The sequence below is a fragment of the Oryx dammah genome, unplaced genomic scaffold, assembly GCF_014754425.2.
Source record: "Oryx dammah isolate SB20612 unplaced genomic scaffold, SCBI_Odam_1.1 HiC_scaffold_11, whole genome shotgun sequence".
Lineage (NCBI taxonomy): Eukaryota > Metazoa > Chordata > Mammalia > Artiodactyla > Bovidae > Oryx > Oryx dammah.
Genome location: NW_024070195.1, coordinates 24,950,875 through 24,966,301, shown reverse-complemented (window position 1 = coordinate 24,966,301; position 15,427 = coordinate 24,950,875). Strand labels below are relative to the sequence as shown.

Below are 15,427 nucleotides of genomic sequence, written 5' to 3'. Positions count from 1 at the left end.
AATTTAAATTCACATACAAATTTTCAACAAATCTGAACTTACTTCACGTTTCTTTCCAATGAAATTTACATTGACTTTCATTTTATTTTACAGAAAAACTTCAGATAAAAATTGGTAAAGTATCATTGACATTCCTATAATACCAAAACACTTTAAAATCCTTGCTCTGGGGATCTATTAAACATATCCCAGCTTTTAATCCGGAAAAGGCAATGGCACCCCACTCCAGTACTCCTGCCTGGAAAATCCCATGGACAGAGGAGCCTGAAAGGCTGCAGTCCATGGGGTCGCTGAGGGTCGGACACGACTGAGCGACTTCACTTTCACTTTTCACTTTCATGCATTGGAGAAGGAAACAGCAACCCACTCCAGTGTTCTTGCCTGGAGAATCCCAGGAACTGGGGAGCCTGGTGGGCTGCCGTCTATGGGGTCACATAGAGTCGAACACGACTGAAGTGACTTAGCAGCAGCAGTAGCAGCAGCTTTTAATCAGTATGCCCTCATTGGCTAACACACTCTCAGATTTCTACTCTCCAGGACAATATTTGCTTGTGAACTTCTTCCATATATCTCCCTTTTCTTCTCTTTCAAGATGTGAATACAATTTGAAATCATTTATTTTTCGAGTGTAAACTTGAGGGTCATTTTTTCATTGCCCTTTAATTTATTACTTCCAGGTATGCATACACTTAACATAATTTTCTATATCCAAAGAATATAATTTTAATTGATTCTTCTTTACTTTTATGGACACAATTGTCAATTTGGCCAACTGCAATTACTTCAGATATTTGTGGAAATATTTTATATTGTTAGAAAAATTCAAAGACATTACATATCTCAAACCAAAATACTTAAATGTGTATGACACCAAAAGCTATCATCTTGCAATGTCTCCAAAAGATTTTTTCCATAAAACCAGAAATTACTCATTAAAACTTTAAAATTCTGTTTTTCTAATGACATTTGTCAATATACTTTTGTTTTCAGAAGAAATCAAATGTATCTCTTTAATGTAGGCAAAAGAGGTCATTTACCTACTGCTACAGATACTGTTTAGAATAAGTGGGTGATTTCTTTTCTCTTTGGTTCTTCATCTCTTTTTAACTAATTCTGTTTGCATGGGTGCATGTTAATATTTATTTTCCTGAAAAGATGATGGAGATATGATGAATTCCATCTTGGCATGTGATAAGTAGCAATTCACCATAAACAAAGTTATGTCATCACGCTTCACAAAACGTTAATAGATGCTCCACAACACCAAACACTGCATTTTTTCTTGAAGCAGTTCAGTAGTCTCTAATTCACTGTTGTGGATATTTTATACAATATAGCTACAATAAATCTGAGACTTGATCATTGATATTTAGGAGCAGCCAAAGAAACTATTAAAAGTAACCTACCAAAGGGGCTTCTCTGGTCACTCAGTTGACTCAGTGGTTAAAAAAAAAAAAGAGTCTGCCTGCCAATGCAGAAGACTTACCACCTTTTGTTTGGGGAAGATTCCCTGGAGAAGGATATGGCAACCCATTCTAGTATCCTTTTTTTTAAGTTGAGAAAATTTATTTGTGAAAATTGACTCCTTTTGCCAATATATTAGTATAGCTCATTAACTGAAATCAAGCTGATTCTTAGTTTCAGAGTCTCTGGTCAATCAAGGGTAATGAATCATAAACTATGCAGATCACTGAAAAGTTATGGAAAAAAACCACAGGCTCATTTGTCTTGCAATTGTCTCTACCCTGCAAATACTTAACCAAAACAAGACTGAGCAAGCTCAATTCTGAAAGGAGAAAGAAAACATAAAAGTATTTGTGAATCAACAAAATTTCCTTGAACCAAAGTGTCAAGGTCTCAATTATAATAAAAAATTCCGTTGTCAACTTTAAAAATAGTCACAACCTGAAAGTTGAGTTACGCTTTATTCAGTGGGAACATTTAGGACTTCAAACCTAGAAGACAGCAATCTCAAGTGACCCTGAGAGAACTGCTCCAAGGAGGACAGGGAAGTCAGGTTATATAGAAACTTGCAACGAAGGGCAGGTAGTGTGAACATGAAAAGTAATTTTGTGAATTAAAGAGAACTGGATATCCTAAATTAAGGAATTTAGTGCTTTTCTATGTATGGGAAGAAGCAAGAGTCTGGGCTCACTGAAATCATTCCTTTAATATGCACCTCAGCTATCCTGGGGCCAGTATCCTGTGTTTTTTTCACATCCTGAGTTCCTCAGTCCTCACCGCAAGGAGTGACTGCAGTCTGAGGGCTACCAGATTGAGCAGGTATTCTTCTCCTTCCTGAGTGCCCTGGAGGGCTGGAATCACGGATGACTGTGACATCCTTCTCACTCCAGTATTCTTGCCTGGGAAAAGACGCAAGAGCAGAAGAGCCTGGCGGGCTACGTAACAGCCTCGTGGGCTACAGTCCACAAGGTCACAAAAGAGCTGGACATGACTTAGCAACTAAAAAGCAATAGCAACAAACAGACCAAACAACAAGAGCCCAAGTGATGTCCAGTAAATCAAAATCTTACTTAAAAATTACCACTAGTAGTATCAGTCCTGAAATTTTTTCTCATGTCAGTAAGATCACTCCTTTTCCTCCTTTTAATTCTTAACCAATACTCTCAGGACAAAGAAAGCTTTCAGTCAAATTGATACATATGTGTGTACCTGCACACATGTGTGCAAGTATCTGTGTTTGTGTATATTTTGCTACATTTAATATTTTATGTGAATTTTCCACTAAATTTAAATCACTTTTTGTTTCTAAACCATGATATTTATAATGTTGTCTCCTTTTACCTTTTCAGATGACCTTCAGAAAAAAATGGGTAAATTTCTTTTATATCGTTAATCTTCCAAACACACACTAAATTAACATTTCTCAATGATTTGAATATTTCCTGTACTTTTAACCCTAAAACATCTGTTGTTTTCTTTTTGCATGGATGTCTATTCTAACTTCCCATATATTTGCTTGGAACTTCAACAATAATAAATTCTCTTCACTGTTACCCTACACCTGATTCTTTCCTAATGTTTCCTTTTGCCTTTTTTTTTTTTGGATCCTAGTTTTTTATTTTAAATAATTAATTAATTTTAATTGAAGGCTAGTTACTTTACTATATTGAGGTGGTTTTTGCCATACATTGAACATGAACCAGCCATGGGTGTACACAATGTTCCTTCCCTATTTATCTGTCCCAGTCTATCATTCAGAGTTTTGCCAATTTCATTATAAGCTTTGTGAGGTGAAGGGGATGAGACCTATGGGAACATGGTTTGTATTCTATATTTATTTTCTGGAGCACTTTCATTTACTTGAAACCTCTTTCATGTTTTCAAAGTTCAAGGGGCCATTAATATGCCACGGATGTCTCTCCAAACGTTATGAGATAAAACAAGACTCCAAATTTGTTGAGTGAAGTTTCTACAGCTCTTGTACTGTGTGAATTCATTGGTCCAGTGTGGACTTTAGGCTCACAATTCCAATGCCCTTGATTATTTACTAGAATCTTCTCTCATGTGTACATTTATTTTATATACCATTTCCTGGGTGTATTTTCTCTTATACTAATTTTCTCTCTTTTTTTGAATCTTATTGACATAAGTTTTCACTTGGAAAGTGTAATAATTTGAGATCATTTATAACATATGTCTCCATTTTGAAATTTTAAGTGAATGATATAACTAGAGTCCGAGCATAATTCTAAATGTTCTTTTAAAGAAACATTAACATCACCGTTAAAAGTTTGACATCCTTCCTTTTGTGGTGATATTCTTCTATTATATTTTTGGTTACAGATGAATAGAAGTAGGAAATACATCTCTTCAATGTATGAAGTGTGCCTCCTGTGACTACCGTTACTGACAGAGTTTTCACTAGATGGGTGCTTTGACTGTAGGCTTCCTCATGACCTCTTAAGTATCTGACACATGTATGTGTGCATGTTTGCACTATATTTTGGAAAAGGAGATGGTCCAGTGAGAGATATATGATTGATATTGTTTCTCCCAGAATAAGTCTTTTTCTACATTTTCTCATAATATCATTTTTTATCTTTGGACTTTTACATCAAGAGGTGGCGGCCGGAGGATGCAAGAAAAATTGCCACTGAATCAAGCTGTCTTTTGGAAAACTTTGTCCCAGTTCTCAACAAAACTCATACTCATTTTTGAGTATTATGTTCCAGAACAGTAAAGAGTGTGACTCAATTTCACACTTAAGCAGTGGATGACAAAATATTTTTATAAAATCTTTGACAGGACAATGGAAGTAGAAACTTCTTTATTAAGCTAGGAATCCTCTCCTCTCTTAAGCACTGGAAAAATATTAATAGTTTCTTAATGGCCCCTTAGACCTGAGTACTGGTATTTCTAAAAATGTCTCTTCATTTAGAAAATTGACTGCGTTTGCTTTCCTTCTTCTTCTTCTTCTTTTTTTTAACCATAGAATGTTCTCTGGATAAAACAGAGGCGATTTCAGCCACTGTGGGTGAATTTATTTTGTGTTCATGATGTGTATATGTGAATGTGTTTCAGTGTATCTCGATAGTGTTAACATTACTTTGCAGTTTTTATGTTTCTGATCTGAAAGTTTTATCCATGATATTTTCATTTATTTATATAGAAGCTCCTTCACTCCTATGTAGTATTTCATTAATGGCCTTTTCATTTTGCTTTGTGAAAGTAAGCTTTACTGAGGAATGAGTTAAAATCAAAGTCTCACAAAACAGTTATGTATTAATCAGTTGAGAAAAATGTTGTGAATAGAGGACCCATGAACCTGACCCTCATATCCTACAAGAGCAGTAGTTCAGGACTGTGTAATTCAGTGTTTTGTGATTTCATATTGGCAAAGCTCTATACTAGGGCAGATGAGTATATGTATATATTTAACAGCATACATCACTTAATTAAAGATGAAAATCTGAGTAACAAAATAGTGCTTCTACCAAAACAAATCATAAAGTTTTTATCAGATAATTACAAAAAATTGTATTTCTTAAGTCTTCTCAGTTCAGGAAATGTACTCCTTTCTCCTTTCTATTGAATACTGAATAGTATTCAAAAGGAAACTTTCAAATGCTGTATATATATATATGTGTATGTATATATCAGTGCATGTGTGTGTGGTTTTTGTATGTTTATCTGCATCCTAATAACTTAAATTTACATATAATTTTCAATAAATCTGAATTTTTTTCATGTTTCTTTCCAGTGAAATTTACTTGATTTTTCATTGTATTTTACAGATGAAATTTGGAAAAATAATGTTAAAGTATCTTTGATATCCCTCTACTCCAAAAACACTTTAAAAAGCCTCCTTTCCTGATGTCTTACAAAAATCCCAGCTTTTCATCAAAATGCCATCACTGACTTGGCATCTCCAGTATCTCTAGCATTCTAAGGCAATAGTTTGGTTGTCAATATCTCCCATATTCCTTTCTTTCTGGTCTTTCTAAGCCTGAATAAAATCTGAAATCATTCTTTGTCACGAGTAAACTTGAGGGTCATTATTACATTGCCTTAAGTTTCTATATATGCAACAAACTCACATACATTTTTTTCCTGGAATTCTTTTATATCAAAAAAGGGTAATTTTACTTCATTCTTATTTACTTTTATTGACACAGTTATCAATTTGGCCAACTGCAATTACTTGTTTGTGGAAATATTTTATATTGTTAGGAAAGTTGAAAAATAACACATATCTCAATCTTGAATATTTTATGCTAATAACACCAAAAACTATTGTGATGTTTCCAAATAACAACAACCAACCAAATTCTAACAGCCCAAGTGATGTCCAGTAAATCAAGAATCTATTTAAAGGAAAACTACTAGTAGTATTATTTCTGAAGTTATTCCTCAGGTCAGGAAGATCACTCCCTTTTCCTCTTTATTTGATTAATATGATCAGGACAAAAGGAAACTTTCAGCAACATTTGTACTTGTGTGTGCTTCCATACAAGTGTTTATGTATCTGTGCTTGTCTATTTGTTGTTTAGCTGCTAAATTGTGTTTGTATATATCCTATTACATTTAACATTGTAAGTGATTAAGTGACTAAATTTGAATTCCTTTTTTTTTTTTGAGCCATGATATTTAAAATAATGTTTCCTTTTCCTTTTTCAGATGATCTTCACAAACAAATAGGTAAGTTTCTCTCATTTCAGTTCAGTTGCTCGGTAGTGTCCAACTGTTTGCAACCCCTTGGACTGCAACACGCCAGGCTTCGCTGTCCATCACCAACTCCAGGAGCTTGCTCAGACTCATGTCCATCGAGTCAGTGATGCCATCCAATCATCTCATCCTCTGTCGTCTCCTTCTCCTCCTGCCTTCAATCTTGCCCAGCATCAGGGTCTTTTCCAATGAGTCAGTTCTTCGCATCAGGTGGCCAAAGTACTGGAGTTTCAGCTTCAGCATCAGTCCTTCGAATGAATATTCAGGACTGATTTCCTTTAGGATGGACTGGTTTGATCTTTTTGCAGCCCAAGGAACTCTCAAGAGTCTTCTCCAACACCACAGTTCAAAAACATCAATTCTTCAGTGCTCAGCTTTCTTTATGGCCCAAATCTCACATCCATACATGATGACTGGAAAAACCATAGCTTTACCAGATGGCCGTTTTTCAACAAAGTAATGTCTCTGCTTGTTAATAAGATGTCTAGGTTGGTCATAGCTTTTCTTCCAAGGAGCAAGCGTTTTTTAATTTCATGGCTGCAGTCACCATTTGCAGTGATTTTGGAGCCCCCCAAAAATAAAGTCTGTTACTGTTTCCACTGTTTCCCCATCTATTTGCCATGAAGTGATGGACATTATGTTTTCAGTAATTAAACAAGTCTTCCCCATGACTTCTTAAGTATGTGACTCCAATCTGTGTGCATGCTTACATTGTATTCTGGAAAAGAATAGTACACTGAAAGAAGGTCCAATGAAATATATATGATTGAAATTTTTATCCCAGAAAAAAATCCTTTTCTGCCTCTTTTAACATCATCATCTACCTTTGTACTTTTGAATCAAGAGATGGGGGTAGGGCAGGGATGCATAAAAGCATGTCACTGAGTGGCAAGATGTCTTCTCGAAAACATAGCTCCCAGTTTTAAATTACTTGACCCTTTGAAACTTGGAGAGAGCTCTAGAAGTATTTTATGTTTCTCTCATCTTCCCATTAGAACGTAGCCAAATGTTTGTGGATATTTTTTCCCCTACTGTACTTAGAGAGTCATTGAAAGCTTAACATTCTCCCCAAATAACACTTTTTCATGTAAATATTTTTTTACAAGGGAGTGGAGTACAGGAGTTACATTACTGTATTTCAGTTCAGTTCAGTTCAGTCGCTCAGTTGTGTCCGACTCTTTGCGACCCCATGAATCGCAGCACGCCAGGCCTCCCTGTCCTTCACCAACTCCCAGAGTTCACTCAAACTCATGTCCATCGAGTCGGTGATGCCATCCAGCCATTTCATCCTCTGTCATCCCCTTCTCCTTCTGCCCCCATTCCCTCTGAGCATCAGGGTCTTTTCCAATGAGTCAACTCTTCGCATGAGGTGGCCAAAGTACTGGAGTTTCAGCTTTAGCATCAGTCCTTCCAATGAACACCCAGGACTGATCTCCTTTAGAATGGACTGGTTGGATCTCCTTGCAGTCCAAGGGACTCTCAAGAGTCTTCTCCAACACCACAGTTCAAAAGCATCAATTCTTCGGTGCTCAGCTTTCTTCACAGTCCACCTCTCACATCCATATATGACTACTGGAAAAACCATAGCCTTGACTAGATGGACCTTTGTTGGCAAAGTAATATCTCTGCTTTTCAATATGCTATCTAGGTTGGTCATAACTTTCCTTCCAAGTAGTAAGAGTCTTTTGATTTCATGGCTGCAGTCACCATCTGCAGTGGTTTTGGAGCCCAAAATAATAAAGTCTGACACTGTTTCCATTGTTTCCTATTTAGCTGACTTCATATAACATCTGGTTATAACACAGCTTGGGGCAAGTGCCTGCTTATACTTGTAGCATCCTTAGTACTTTATTTTTCTTACCTACACCATGAGGGCTGTGGGGTTTTTTCCTTCTAATAACACCTATGCTTTGTTGAAGAAGTAGTAACAGATGCTATTTCTGGTGTTTTGTTTTGTTTTCTGTATTTTTTTAAATTTAAATTTATTTATTTTAATTGGAGGCTAATTACTTTACAATATTGTATTGGTTTTTCCATACATCAACATGAATCCTCCACGAGTAAGCCAGAAATAAACACACCAATACAGTATACTAATGCATATATGTGTTTTCTGTATTATAGTTCCTTCTCAATGCCTTGTTGGTTTCTGCTCTATAGCATAGGGGATCAGTTATAAATATACATACATCCACTCCTTTTTAGATATCCTTCCCAGGTCAGCAGGGAGCATTGAGTAGAGTTCCCTGTGCTCTACAGTAGTTATAGTTATTATATATTATAGTTCTCACTAGCTATATATTTATACATAATAGTGTATAAGTTTGTTCTCTGCATCTCTGACTCTATTTCTGCTTTGCAAATATGCTCACCTGTACTACTTTTGTGTAATCCACATGCAAGTGATATTATATGATATTTGTTTTTCTAATTCTGACTTACTTCATTCTGTATGACAATCTCCAGGTCAATCCACAGCAAATATAGATCAATGAGAAAGTATAGAAAGTCCAGAGATAAATCCAGGCACATGGGATCTTAGTTTTCTGACCAGGGATCCAACTCGTGCCCCCTGCTGTGAAAGCAGAGTCTGAACTACTGAACTGTCAGGGGAATCTCCCTAATAACATCTTAAATATCACTCTAGTGTTTGAATTGTGTTTGCATTTGATTTTGAAAAAAACAGGCAATATAGTCCCTATATGGGTGTTGCTTATCGCAGAGGAAGACCTGACCTAGCTCCTCCCACGCTGTCATTTCCAGTCTTGTTTCTTTGGCACCAAAGAGGTAAATAGAAGTCAAAAGAAAAAAAAAAAGTTCCTCTGACTTCTGAGAAGACTGTCAAGCCTTCATTGAAAATGGTGCCAATTCTCAAACATTTTGGTCATGTTGAGCCACACTGAGAAAAATGGAAGCTCTTCAAATGATTGTCCCTTTCCTTTCCTGTCATTGCACCTTCATTTTGAATGAATTTTGAGTTCTTTCCCTTAATATTTTATCAATAAATGTGAAGAGAAAAATCACAAGTCCCACTGATGTATTTTCCTAGTTTCACCTTTCTCTTGTACCATTGTCTTCATTTAGGCATTCACTGGTAGAAACATACATAAAACAATTTGCAAATAAAGGATGTGAATAGAGGCATCCAATAACCTAATTCTATATTTACTGCTAGGAGCAGAGGCTTAAGATTCTTGATTTTGTGTTTATGATGAACTTAAATACCTAAGCTACAATAAAACTGAGAGCTGACTATATATTTTCAGTACCTGTCAAGAAACTTATTAGAACAAACATAAGAGTCTAAATAAAGTCAAAAGGTGCACAAAATTTTTGAAAGTGTAACTACCTGAACTAATATTTCTAAACATCTTTCTTCATTTAAAAAATTGACTGTGCTTGCCTTTTTTAAAAAATAGAATGTTCTATGATTGAAAGACAGCAGCTTTCAGCCACTATTGTTTAGTCTGTTTCATGTTCATGATGTGAAAACCTGCATGGGTTTATATGTATACAGATACAGTTAACATCAGTTTCAGGTTCTTCAAAATATTTTATTTTTCTTCATATTTCTTTTCCATTATATTGACATGATGCTTTCCACTTTATTTCCAGGTGATCTTCTGAAAAAACTTGGTAAGTTTGTAACAACTCTTCACTCCAATAACTCTTCCAATGACTGCTTCCACATTGTATTGAACATTCCCTGTTTTCTATCATTATGCCATCCATTGGTTCACTTTTCACACGGATGGCCATTCACTTCTGTCCAGTTTTTGGATATGATCCTCTTTCATATTTCACCATTTCCATTGTTTTTCCCCTATGTTATGTCATTGCTCATTGCATCTTTTCTACCTTTCCTCCTTATCACACTGGCTTTGTCTCTCTTCCAGAGACTTCCCAAATGGTATCATGATTTTCTGAGATGATGGGACTGAACTCATCAGCACATGGTTACCATGCTCTCTTTGTTTTCTGAGAAATGTCAGTTAATTTAGGATGTCTACAAGTACCCAAGTTGAAAGGGTAATTTCTCTGTTAACAGTTTCCAATGCTTAAGAGAAAGAGGATTCTCAGTTTATTGATGAGGTTTCTCCCTCCACTGTCCTGCCAAAGATCTTATAAAATCTGATGCCACCCACTGGATAGTGTGAGATTGAGTCTCACTCTTCTGCTATTACTGAACAAATTAATGTTCCAGTTCTACAAATGTTTTACAATATTTTCTTGTCTTTTTCCCATCTCTATGTATTATTTATACTTTGAAATTTTTATCAATGCTATTATTATTTATGCCAACTGCAATGTCTTTTCAATAATTAAACAATATATTGTATCTTAAGAAAAAATTATGTATATTTCAAAATTCAGAACTATGTATGTAAGTGAAAAGGGAAATATTGTACTAGAATAATTCCAATTTTTTTTTTCACAAATCACTTCAAATTTCAAAGTTTAACATCTTCCTTTTCTCCTTGATATTTTTCAATTACATCTTTACTGGATAAATCTTGGGGGCATATCCCTTAAAGGCATTTAGCAGGCTTCAAATGAAAACAGCTGCTGATCAATTTTCTGACAGAGGGATACTTTAACTATTCACATTTACATCATACTTATAGTACCATTTCATCAGTGTGAGTATGTTTGTCTTTTGTTATGAAAAAGGCAGAAAGCCAATTTCAAGACCAAATATTGACTCAGTTTATCCCAGAAGAATTTCCACTTTACCATGATTTACTTTTGTATGGTAATTCTTTTGCAGAAAAGGGTGAGAGAACTTAAAACAGCATTGCCTCTCATGAGTTACATGGCCTTTGAAATGTTAGGTTCAAATTCGTAGAAAGTGGTTTCATTTATACTGAATGAATAAATAATGGAAAGGAATCAAATTATTGTCTTTTCTTCCTCACATTGTGCCTTCGTTTAGTTTGCATGGTTATTTCTTTTTTTTTTTTATTTTTTAGATAAAGCTGAACAGGATAAATGTAACTTCCATTAACATTTCACACTTTGAACTTTGTCATGTTTCATCTCTTTCCTGACTTCAACTCTCAGTGAGCATCTTCCTCCATTGCAATGTACATACCATATAGCTTTACATAATTTTTTAAATCTCATTTTATGACTACTTTAATTGAAGTCTGTCCTCTTCATGGGTTATTCAATGTTTCATTACTTTTCCTTTGATTTGTTCCATCTGTGCAATTTACACAGACATTTCCTATTTTAAAATATATTCAAGTATGACATTACCTGCAACGTTTTGCAATTTTAACATTTCTATTCTGAAAGTTTTATCCAAGATTTTTCATTCATTTGATTTAGAAATCCATTTACTGCCATTTAGTGTTTTATTAACCACTCTTTCATTTTACTTTGTAAAAGTAAGGTTCATTGAGGAATGAGTTAAATTCAAAGTCTCATAAATAGTTATTCACTAGGCAGTTGAGAAAATTGTGAAAAGAGGCACCCATGAACCTGAGAGTGATGTCCTATAAGAGCAGTAGCTCAGGATTCTGTAATTCAGTGTTTGGTCATTTCATATGGCAAAGCTACCACTCTCGGACAGTTGAGTATATGTATTTAACAGCACAGAGATCTCTTATTAAAGATAAAAATCTGAGTAACAAAAGAGTATATACTTCCAAAATGAATCATAAAAACTATCAAGTAATTACCAAAGGAAATTTTCACACACTGCACCCTGTGTGTGTTGGTATAAGTGTGTGTGGTTTTTGAGTGTTTATTTGCATCCTGATGATTTAAATCTGCATACAATTTTCAACAAATCTGAATTTTCATGTTTCTTTCCAGTGAAATTTATATTGACTTTTCATTGTATTTTACAGAAAATACTCCGAAAAAAGATGGTAAAGTATTTTTGATATCCCTCTACTCTCAAAACATTTTAAAAGGCCTGCTTTCCTGATGTCTTATACAAATCCCAGCTTTCATCAATATGCCTTCATTGGTTTCCACTCACCAGGATCTCTACCATTTTAAGGCAATATTTATCTTGTCAACTTCTCTCATACTCCTCCCTCTTCTGGTCTTTCAAAGCCTGAAAAAAACCTGAAATCATTCACTGGTCAAGTGCAAACTTGAGGGTCCTTCTTACAGTGGCTAAAGTCTAATCATTCCAGGTGTGCAAATACTCACATTTTTTTTTTCCTGGAAAATTTTATATCCAAAGATAGTAACTTCATTTCATTCTTATTTACTTTTATTAATGCAATTGTCAATTTAGCCATACTTCAGCTATTTTGGAAAGATGTTAAATTTTTAAGAATGATAAAGAAAAGCACATATCTCAGATCTGAATATTTTAGGTGAATGTCACCATAAATTATTGTCCTGCAATTCCTCTATAAGTTATTTTTTGATAAAACACAAAATTACTTATTAAAATTTTAGTATCTGGAGAGGATGTGGAGAGAAGGGAACCCTCCTACACTGTTGGTGGGAATGCAAACTAGTACAGCCACTATGGAGAACAGTGTGGAGATTCCTTAAAAAATTGCAAATAGAAATGCCTTATGACCCAGCAATCCCACTGTTGGGCATACACACAGAGGAAACCAGAATTGAAAGAGACACATGTACCCCAATGTTCATTGCAGCACTGTTTATAATAGCCAGGACATGGAAACAACCTAGATGTCCATCAGTAGATGAATGGATAAGAAAGCTGTGGTACATATACACAATGGAGTATTACTCAGCCATTAAAAAGAATACATTTGAATCAGTTCTGCTGAGATGGATGAAACTGGAGCCGATTATACAGAGTGAAGTGAGCCAGAAAGAAAAACACCAATACAGTATACTAACACATATATATGGAATTTAGGAAGATGGCAATGATGACCCTGTATGCAGGACAGCAAAAAAGACACAGATGTGTATAGCAGACTTTTGGACTCAGAGGGAGAGGGAGAGGGTGTGATGATTTGGGAGAATGGCATTGAAACATGTATAATATCATGTAAGAATCGAAATGCCAGTCTATGTCTGATGCAGGATATGACACGCTTGGGGCTGACGCGCGGGGATGACCCAGAGAGATGTTGTGGGGAGGGGGGTGGGAGGGGGGCTCATTTTTGGGAACGCATGTACACCTGTGGTGGATTCATGTCAATCTATGCCAAAACCAATACAGAATTGTAAAGTAAAAATTAAAAATAAATAAATAAATTTAAAAAATAAATAAATTAATTAATTAATTAAAAAAAATAAATAAAATAAAATAAAATAAAATTTTAGTATCTTATCTTTCTAATGGTATTTTTCAGTATACTTTTGTTTTCAGGGAAATCAAAAATTTATCTCTATAATTCATGCATCAGAGGCTAGGTAGTCATTGCTACAGATATTGTTTTGAACAAATGGGTGACTTTTTTTCTCTCTGGTTCCTCATCTCTTTTTAACTAATTCTGTTGCATAGGTGCATGTTAATGTTTTTCCTGATAAGATGATTAAGATGAGATGAATTTCATTTTGACATGTGCTAATCTAGCAATTCACCACAAAGTTATGCCTTCATTTTTAACATAATGTGAATATAGTTTCCCAAGAACCAAACACCACATTTTCTCTAAAGCAGTCAGTATTCTCTAACTTATTTTTTGTAGGTACTTTATAAACCAGAGCTACAACAAATATGAGATGTGATTATTTATATTTAACAGCAACCAAGAAATTTATTGAAGCTAACCAACCAAATTAATAATCACTCGTGAGTCTAATAAATCAATAACTTATATAAGGAAAACCGCTAGTCGTATCATTCCTGAAACTCTTCCTCAAGTGAAGAAGATCACTCCTTTTCCTTTTATTAATTTTTGATCAGTATTGCCAGGACATAAGGAAGCTTTAAGCTATGTTGGTACGTGTGTGTGTCTGCACATGTCTGTATGTATCAGTGTTGGTCTATATCCTGTAACCTTTACTGTTGTATGTGAATATTCCACTAAATTTCAATTATTTTGTGTTTTTGTGCCATGATTTTTACAGTAGTTTTCTGTTTTCATTTTTCAGATGACCTTCAGAAAAAATTTGGTAAATATATCTGACAGCATTAATATTCCAAAAGACTTTAAATTATCCATTTCAGCAATTTGAATATTTTCTCTTGGCTTGCCATCTGTTGGCTTGCTTACCTTTTTCCTGGATGTCTACTCTAACTTCCCAAATTATTTGTTTAGGAACTTCACACATATTAAATTCTCTCCAATTTTATGACCCTATAGCTGATTCTTTCCCAATGCTTCCTTTTTCATTTTCTATGTTCCTTCCCTCTAAATATTGTCCCAGATTATCATTCAGAGTTTTGCTAGTTTCATTATAAATTTTGTGAGATGAAGAAAATGGGACTGGTGAAAACACGGTTACATTCTATATTTATTACTCGGAACAATTCCATTGACTTGGAAAGTCTGTCATGTTGTCAGAGTTCAAGGGGTCATTGATATGCCATTAATACCTCCCCAAACTTCATGAGGTAACACAAGACTCCGTATTCACTGAGTGAAGTTTTTCCAGCACTTATCCTTTCAAAGACTGTGTAAATTCAGGTGTAATCCACTGGACCAGTGTGGGCTTTAGATTCATTCTTCCAATGACTTTGACCATTTATTAGAGTCTTCTCTCAAGTGCACAAACCATTTGCTGGGATTATTTTCTCTCACACCATAATAATTTTACTATCTTTCTCTTGCATTGTATTGACATAATTTTTAACTTGTCAAACTGCAATAACTTCAAGGGTTTGTATTGTAAATTGAGCAAAGTTCATCCCAGATGTAGAAATATTTCAAAAGTTATTCTTGGAATAGTTTCTTGCAAAAGTGGTAATTCATGCTTCACTGGCATTAAATGCTGTGATTTTTTTTACAGGCACTGAATATAAATCATATATGCTTCATTTAGGTGTGAATCAAAATAGAAACATCTCAAATCAAGGTGATGTATTCATTGGTTGACATTAAATGTGATTAGAGGTACATAGTTCATAATGAAGAGTAATCTCTAGAATGTTTTTAATCCTGTAATTCAGTATTTATATCTAGTATAATGAACAAAGGTACCTTGATTCCACACATATGTGTTAGCTTCCAAATACCTTATCACATCTTACAAAGTGAACAATGAATGCCTAACTAATGCCAAAGTGATTAAAAACTTTGACTAACATTCCTGAAATTCTCTCTCAATACAGTAAATTGACTTAATT

The 15,427-nt window shown here is 34.7% G+C and overlaps 1 long non-coding RNA gene across 1 annotated transcript; it reads left to right on the top strand.

Moving 5' to 3' along the window:
- Positions 1–2,783: 2,783 nt before the first annotated feature.
- On the top strand, positions 2,784–15,156 carry LOC120870609. The gene is made up of 5 exons (XR_005722827.1): positions 2,784–2,834; positions 4,457–4,498; positions 9,805–9,825; positions 14,233–14,253; positions 15,091–15,156. It is a non-coding gene; the product is annotated as an uncharacterized LOC120870609 (long non-coding RNA).
- The last annotated feature ends 271 nt before the right edge of the window (positions 15,157–15,427 follow it).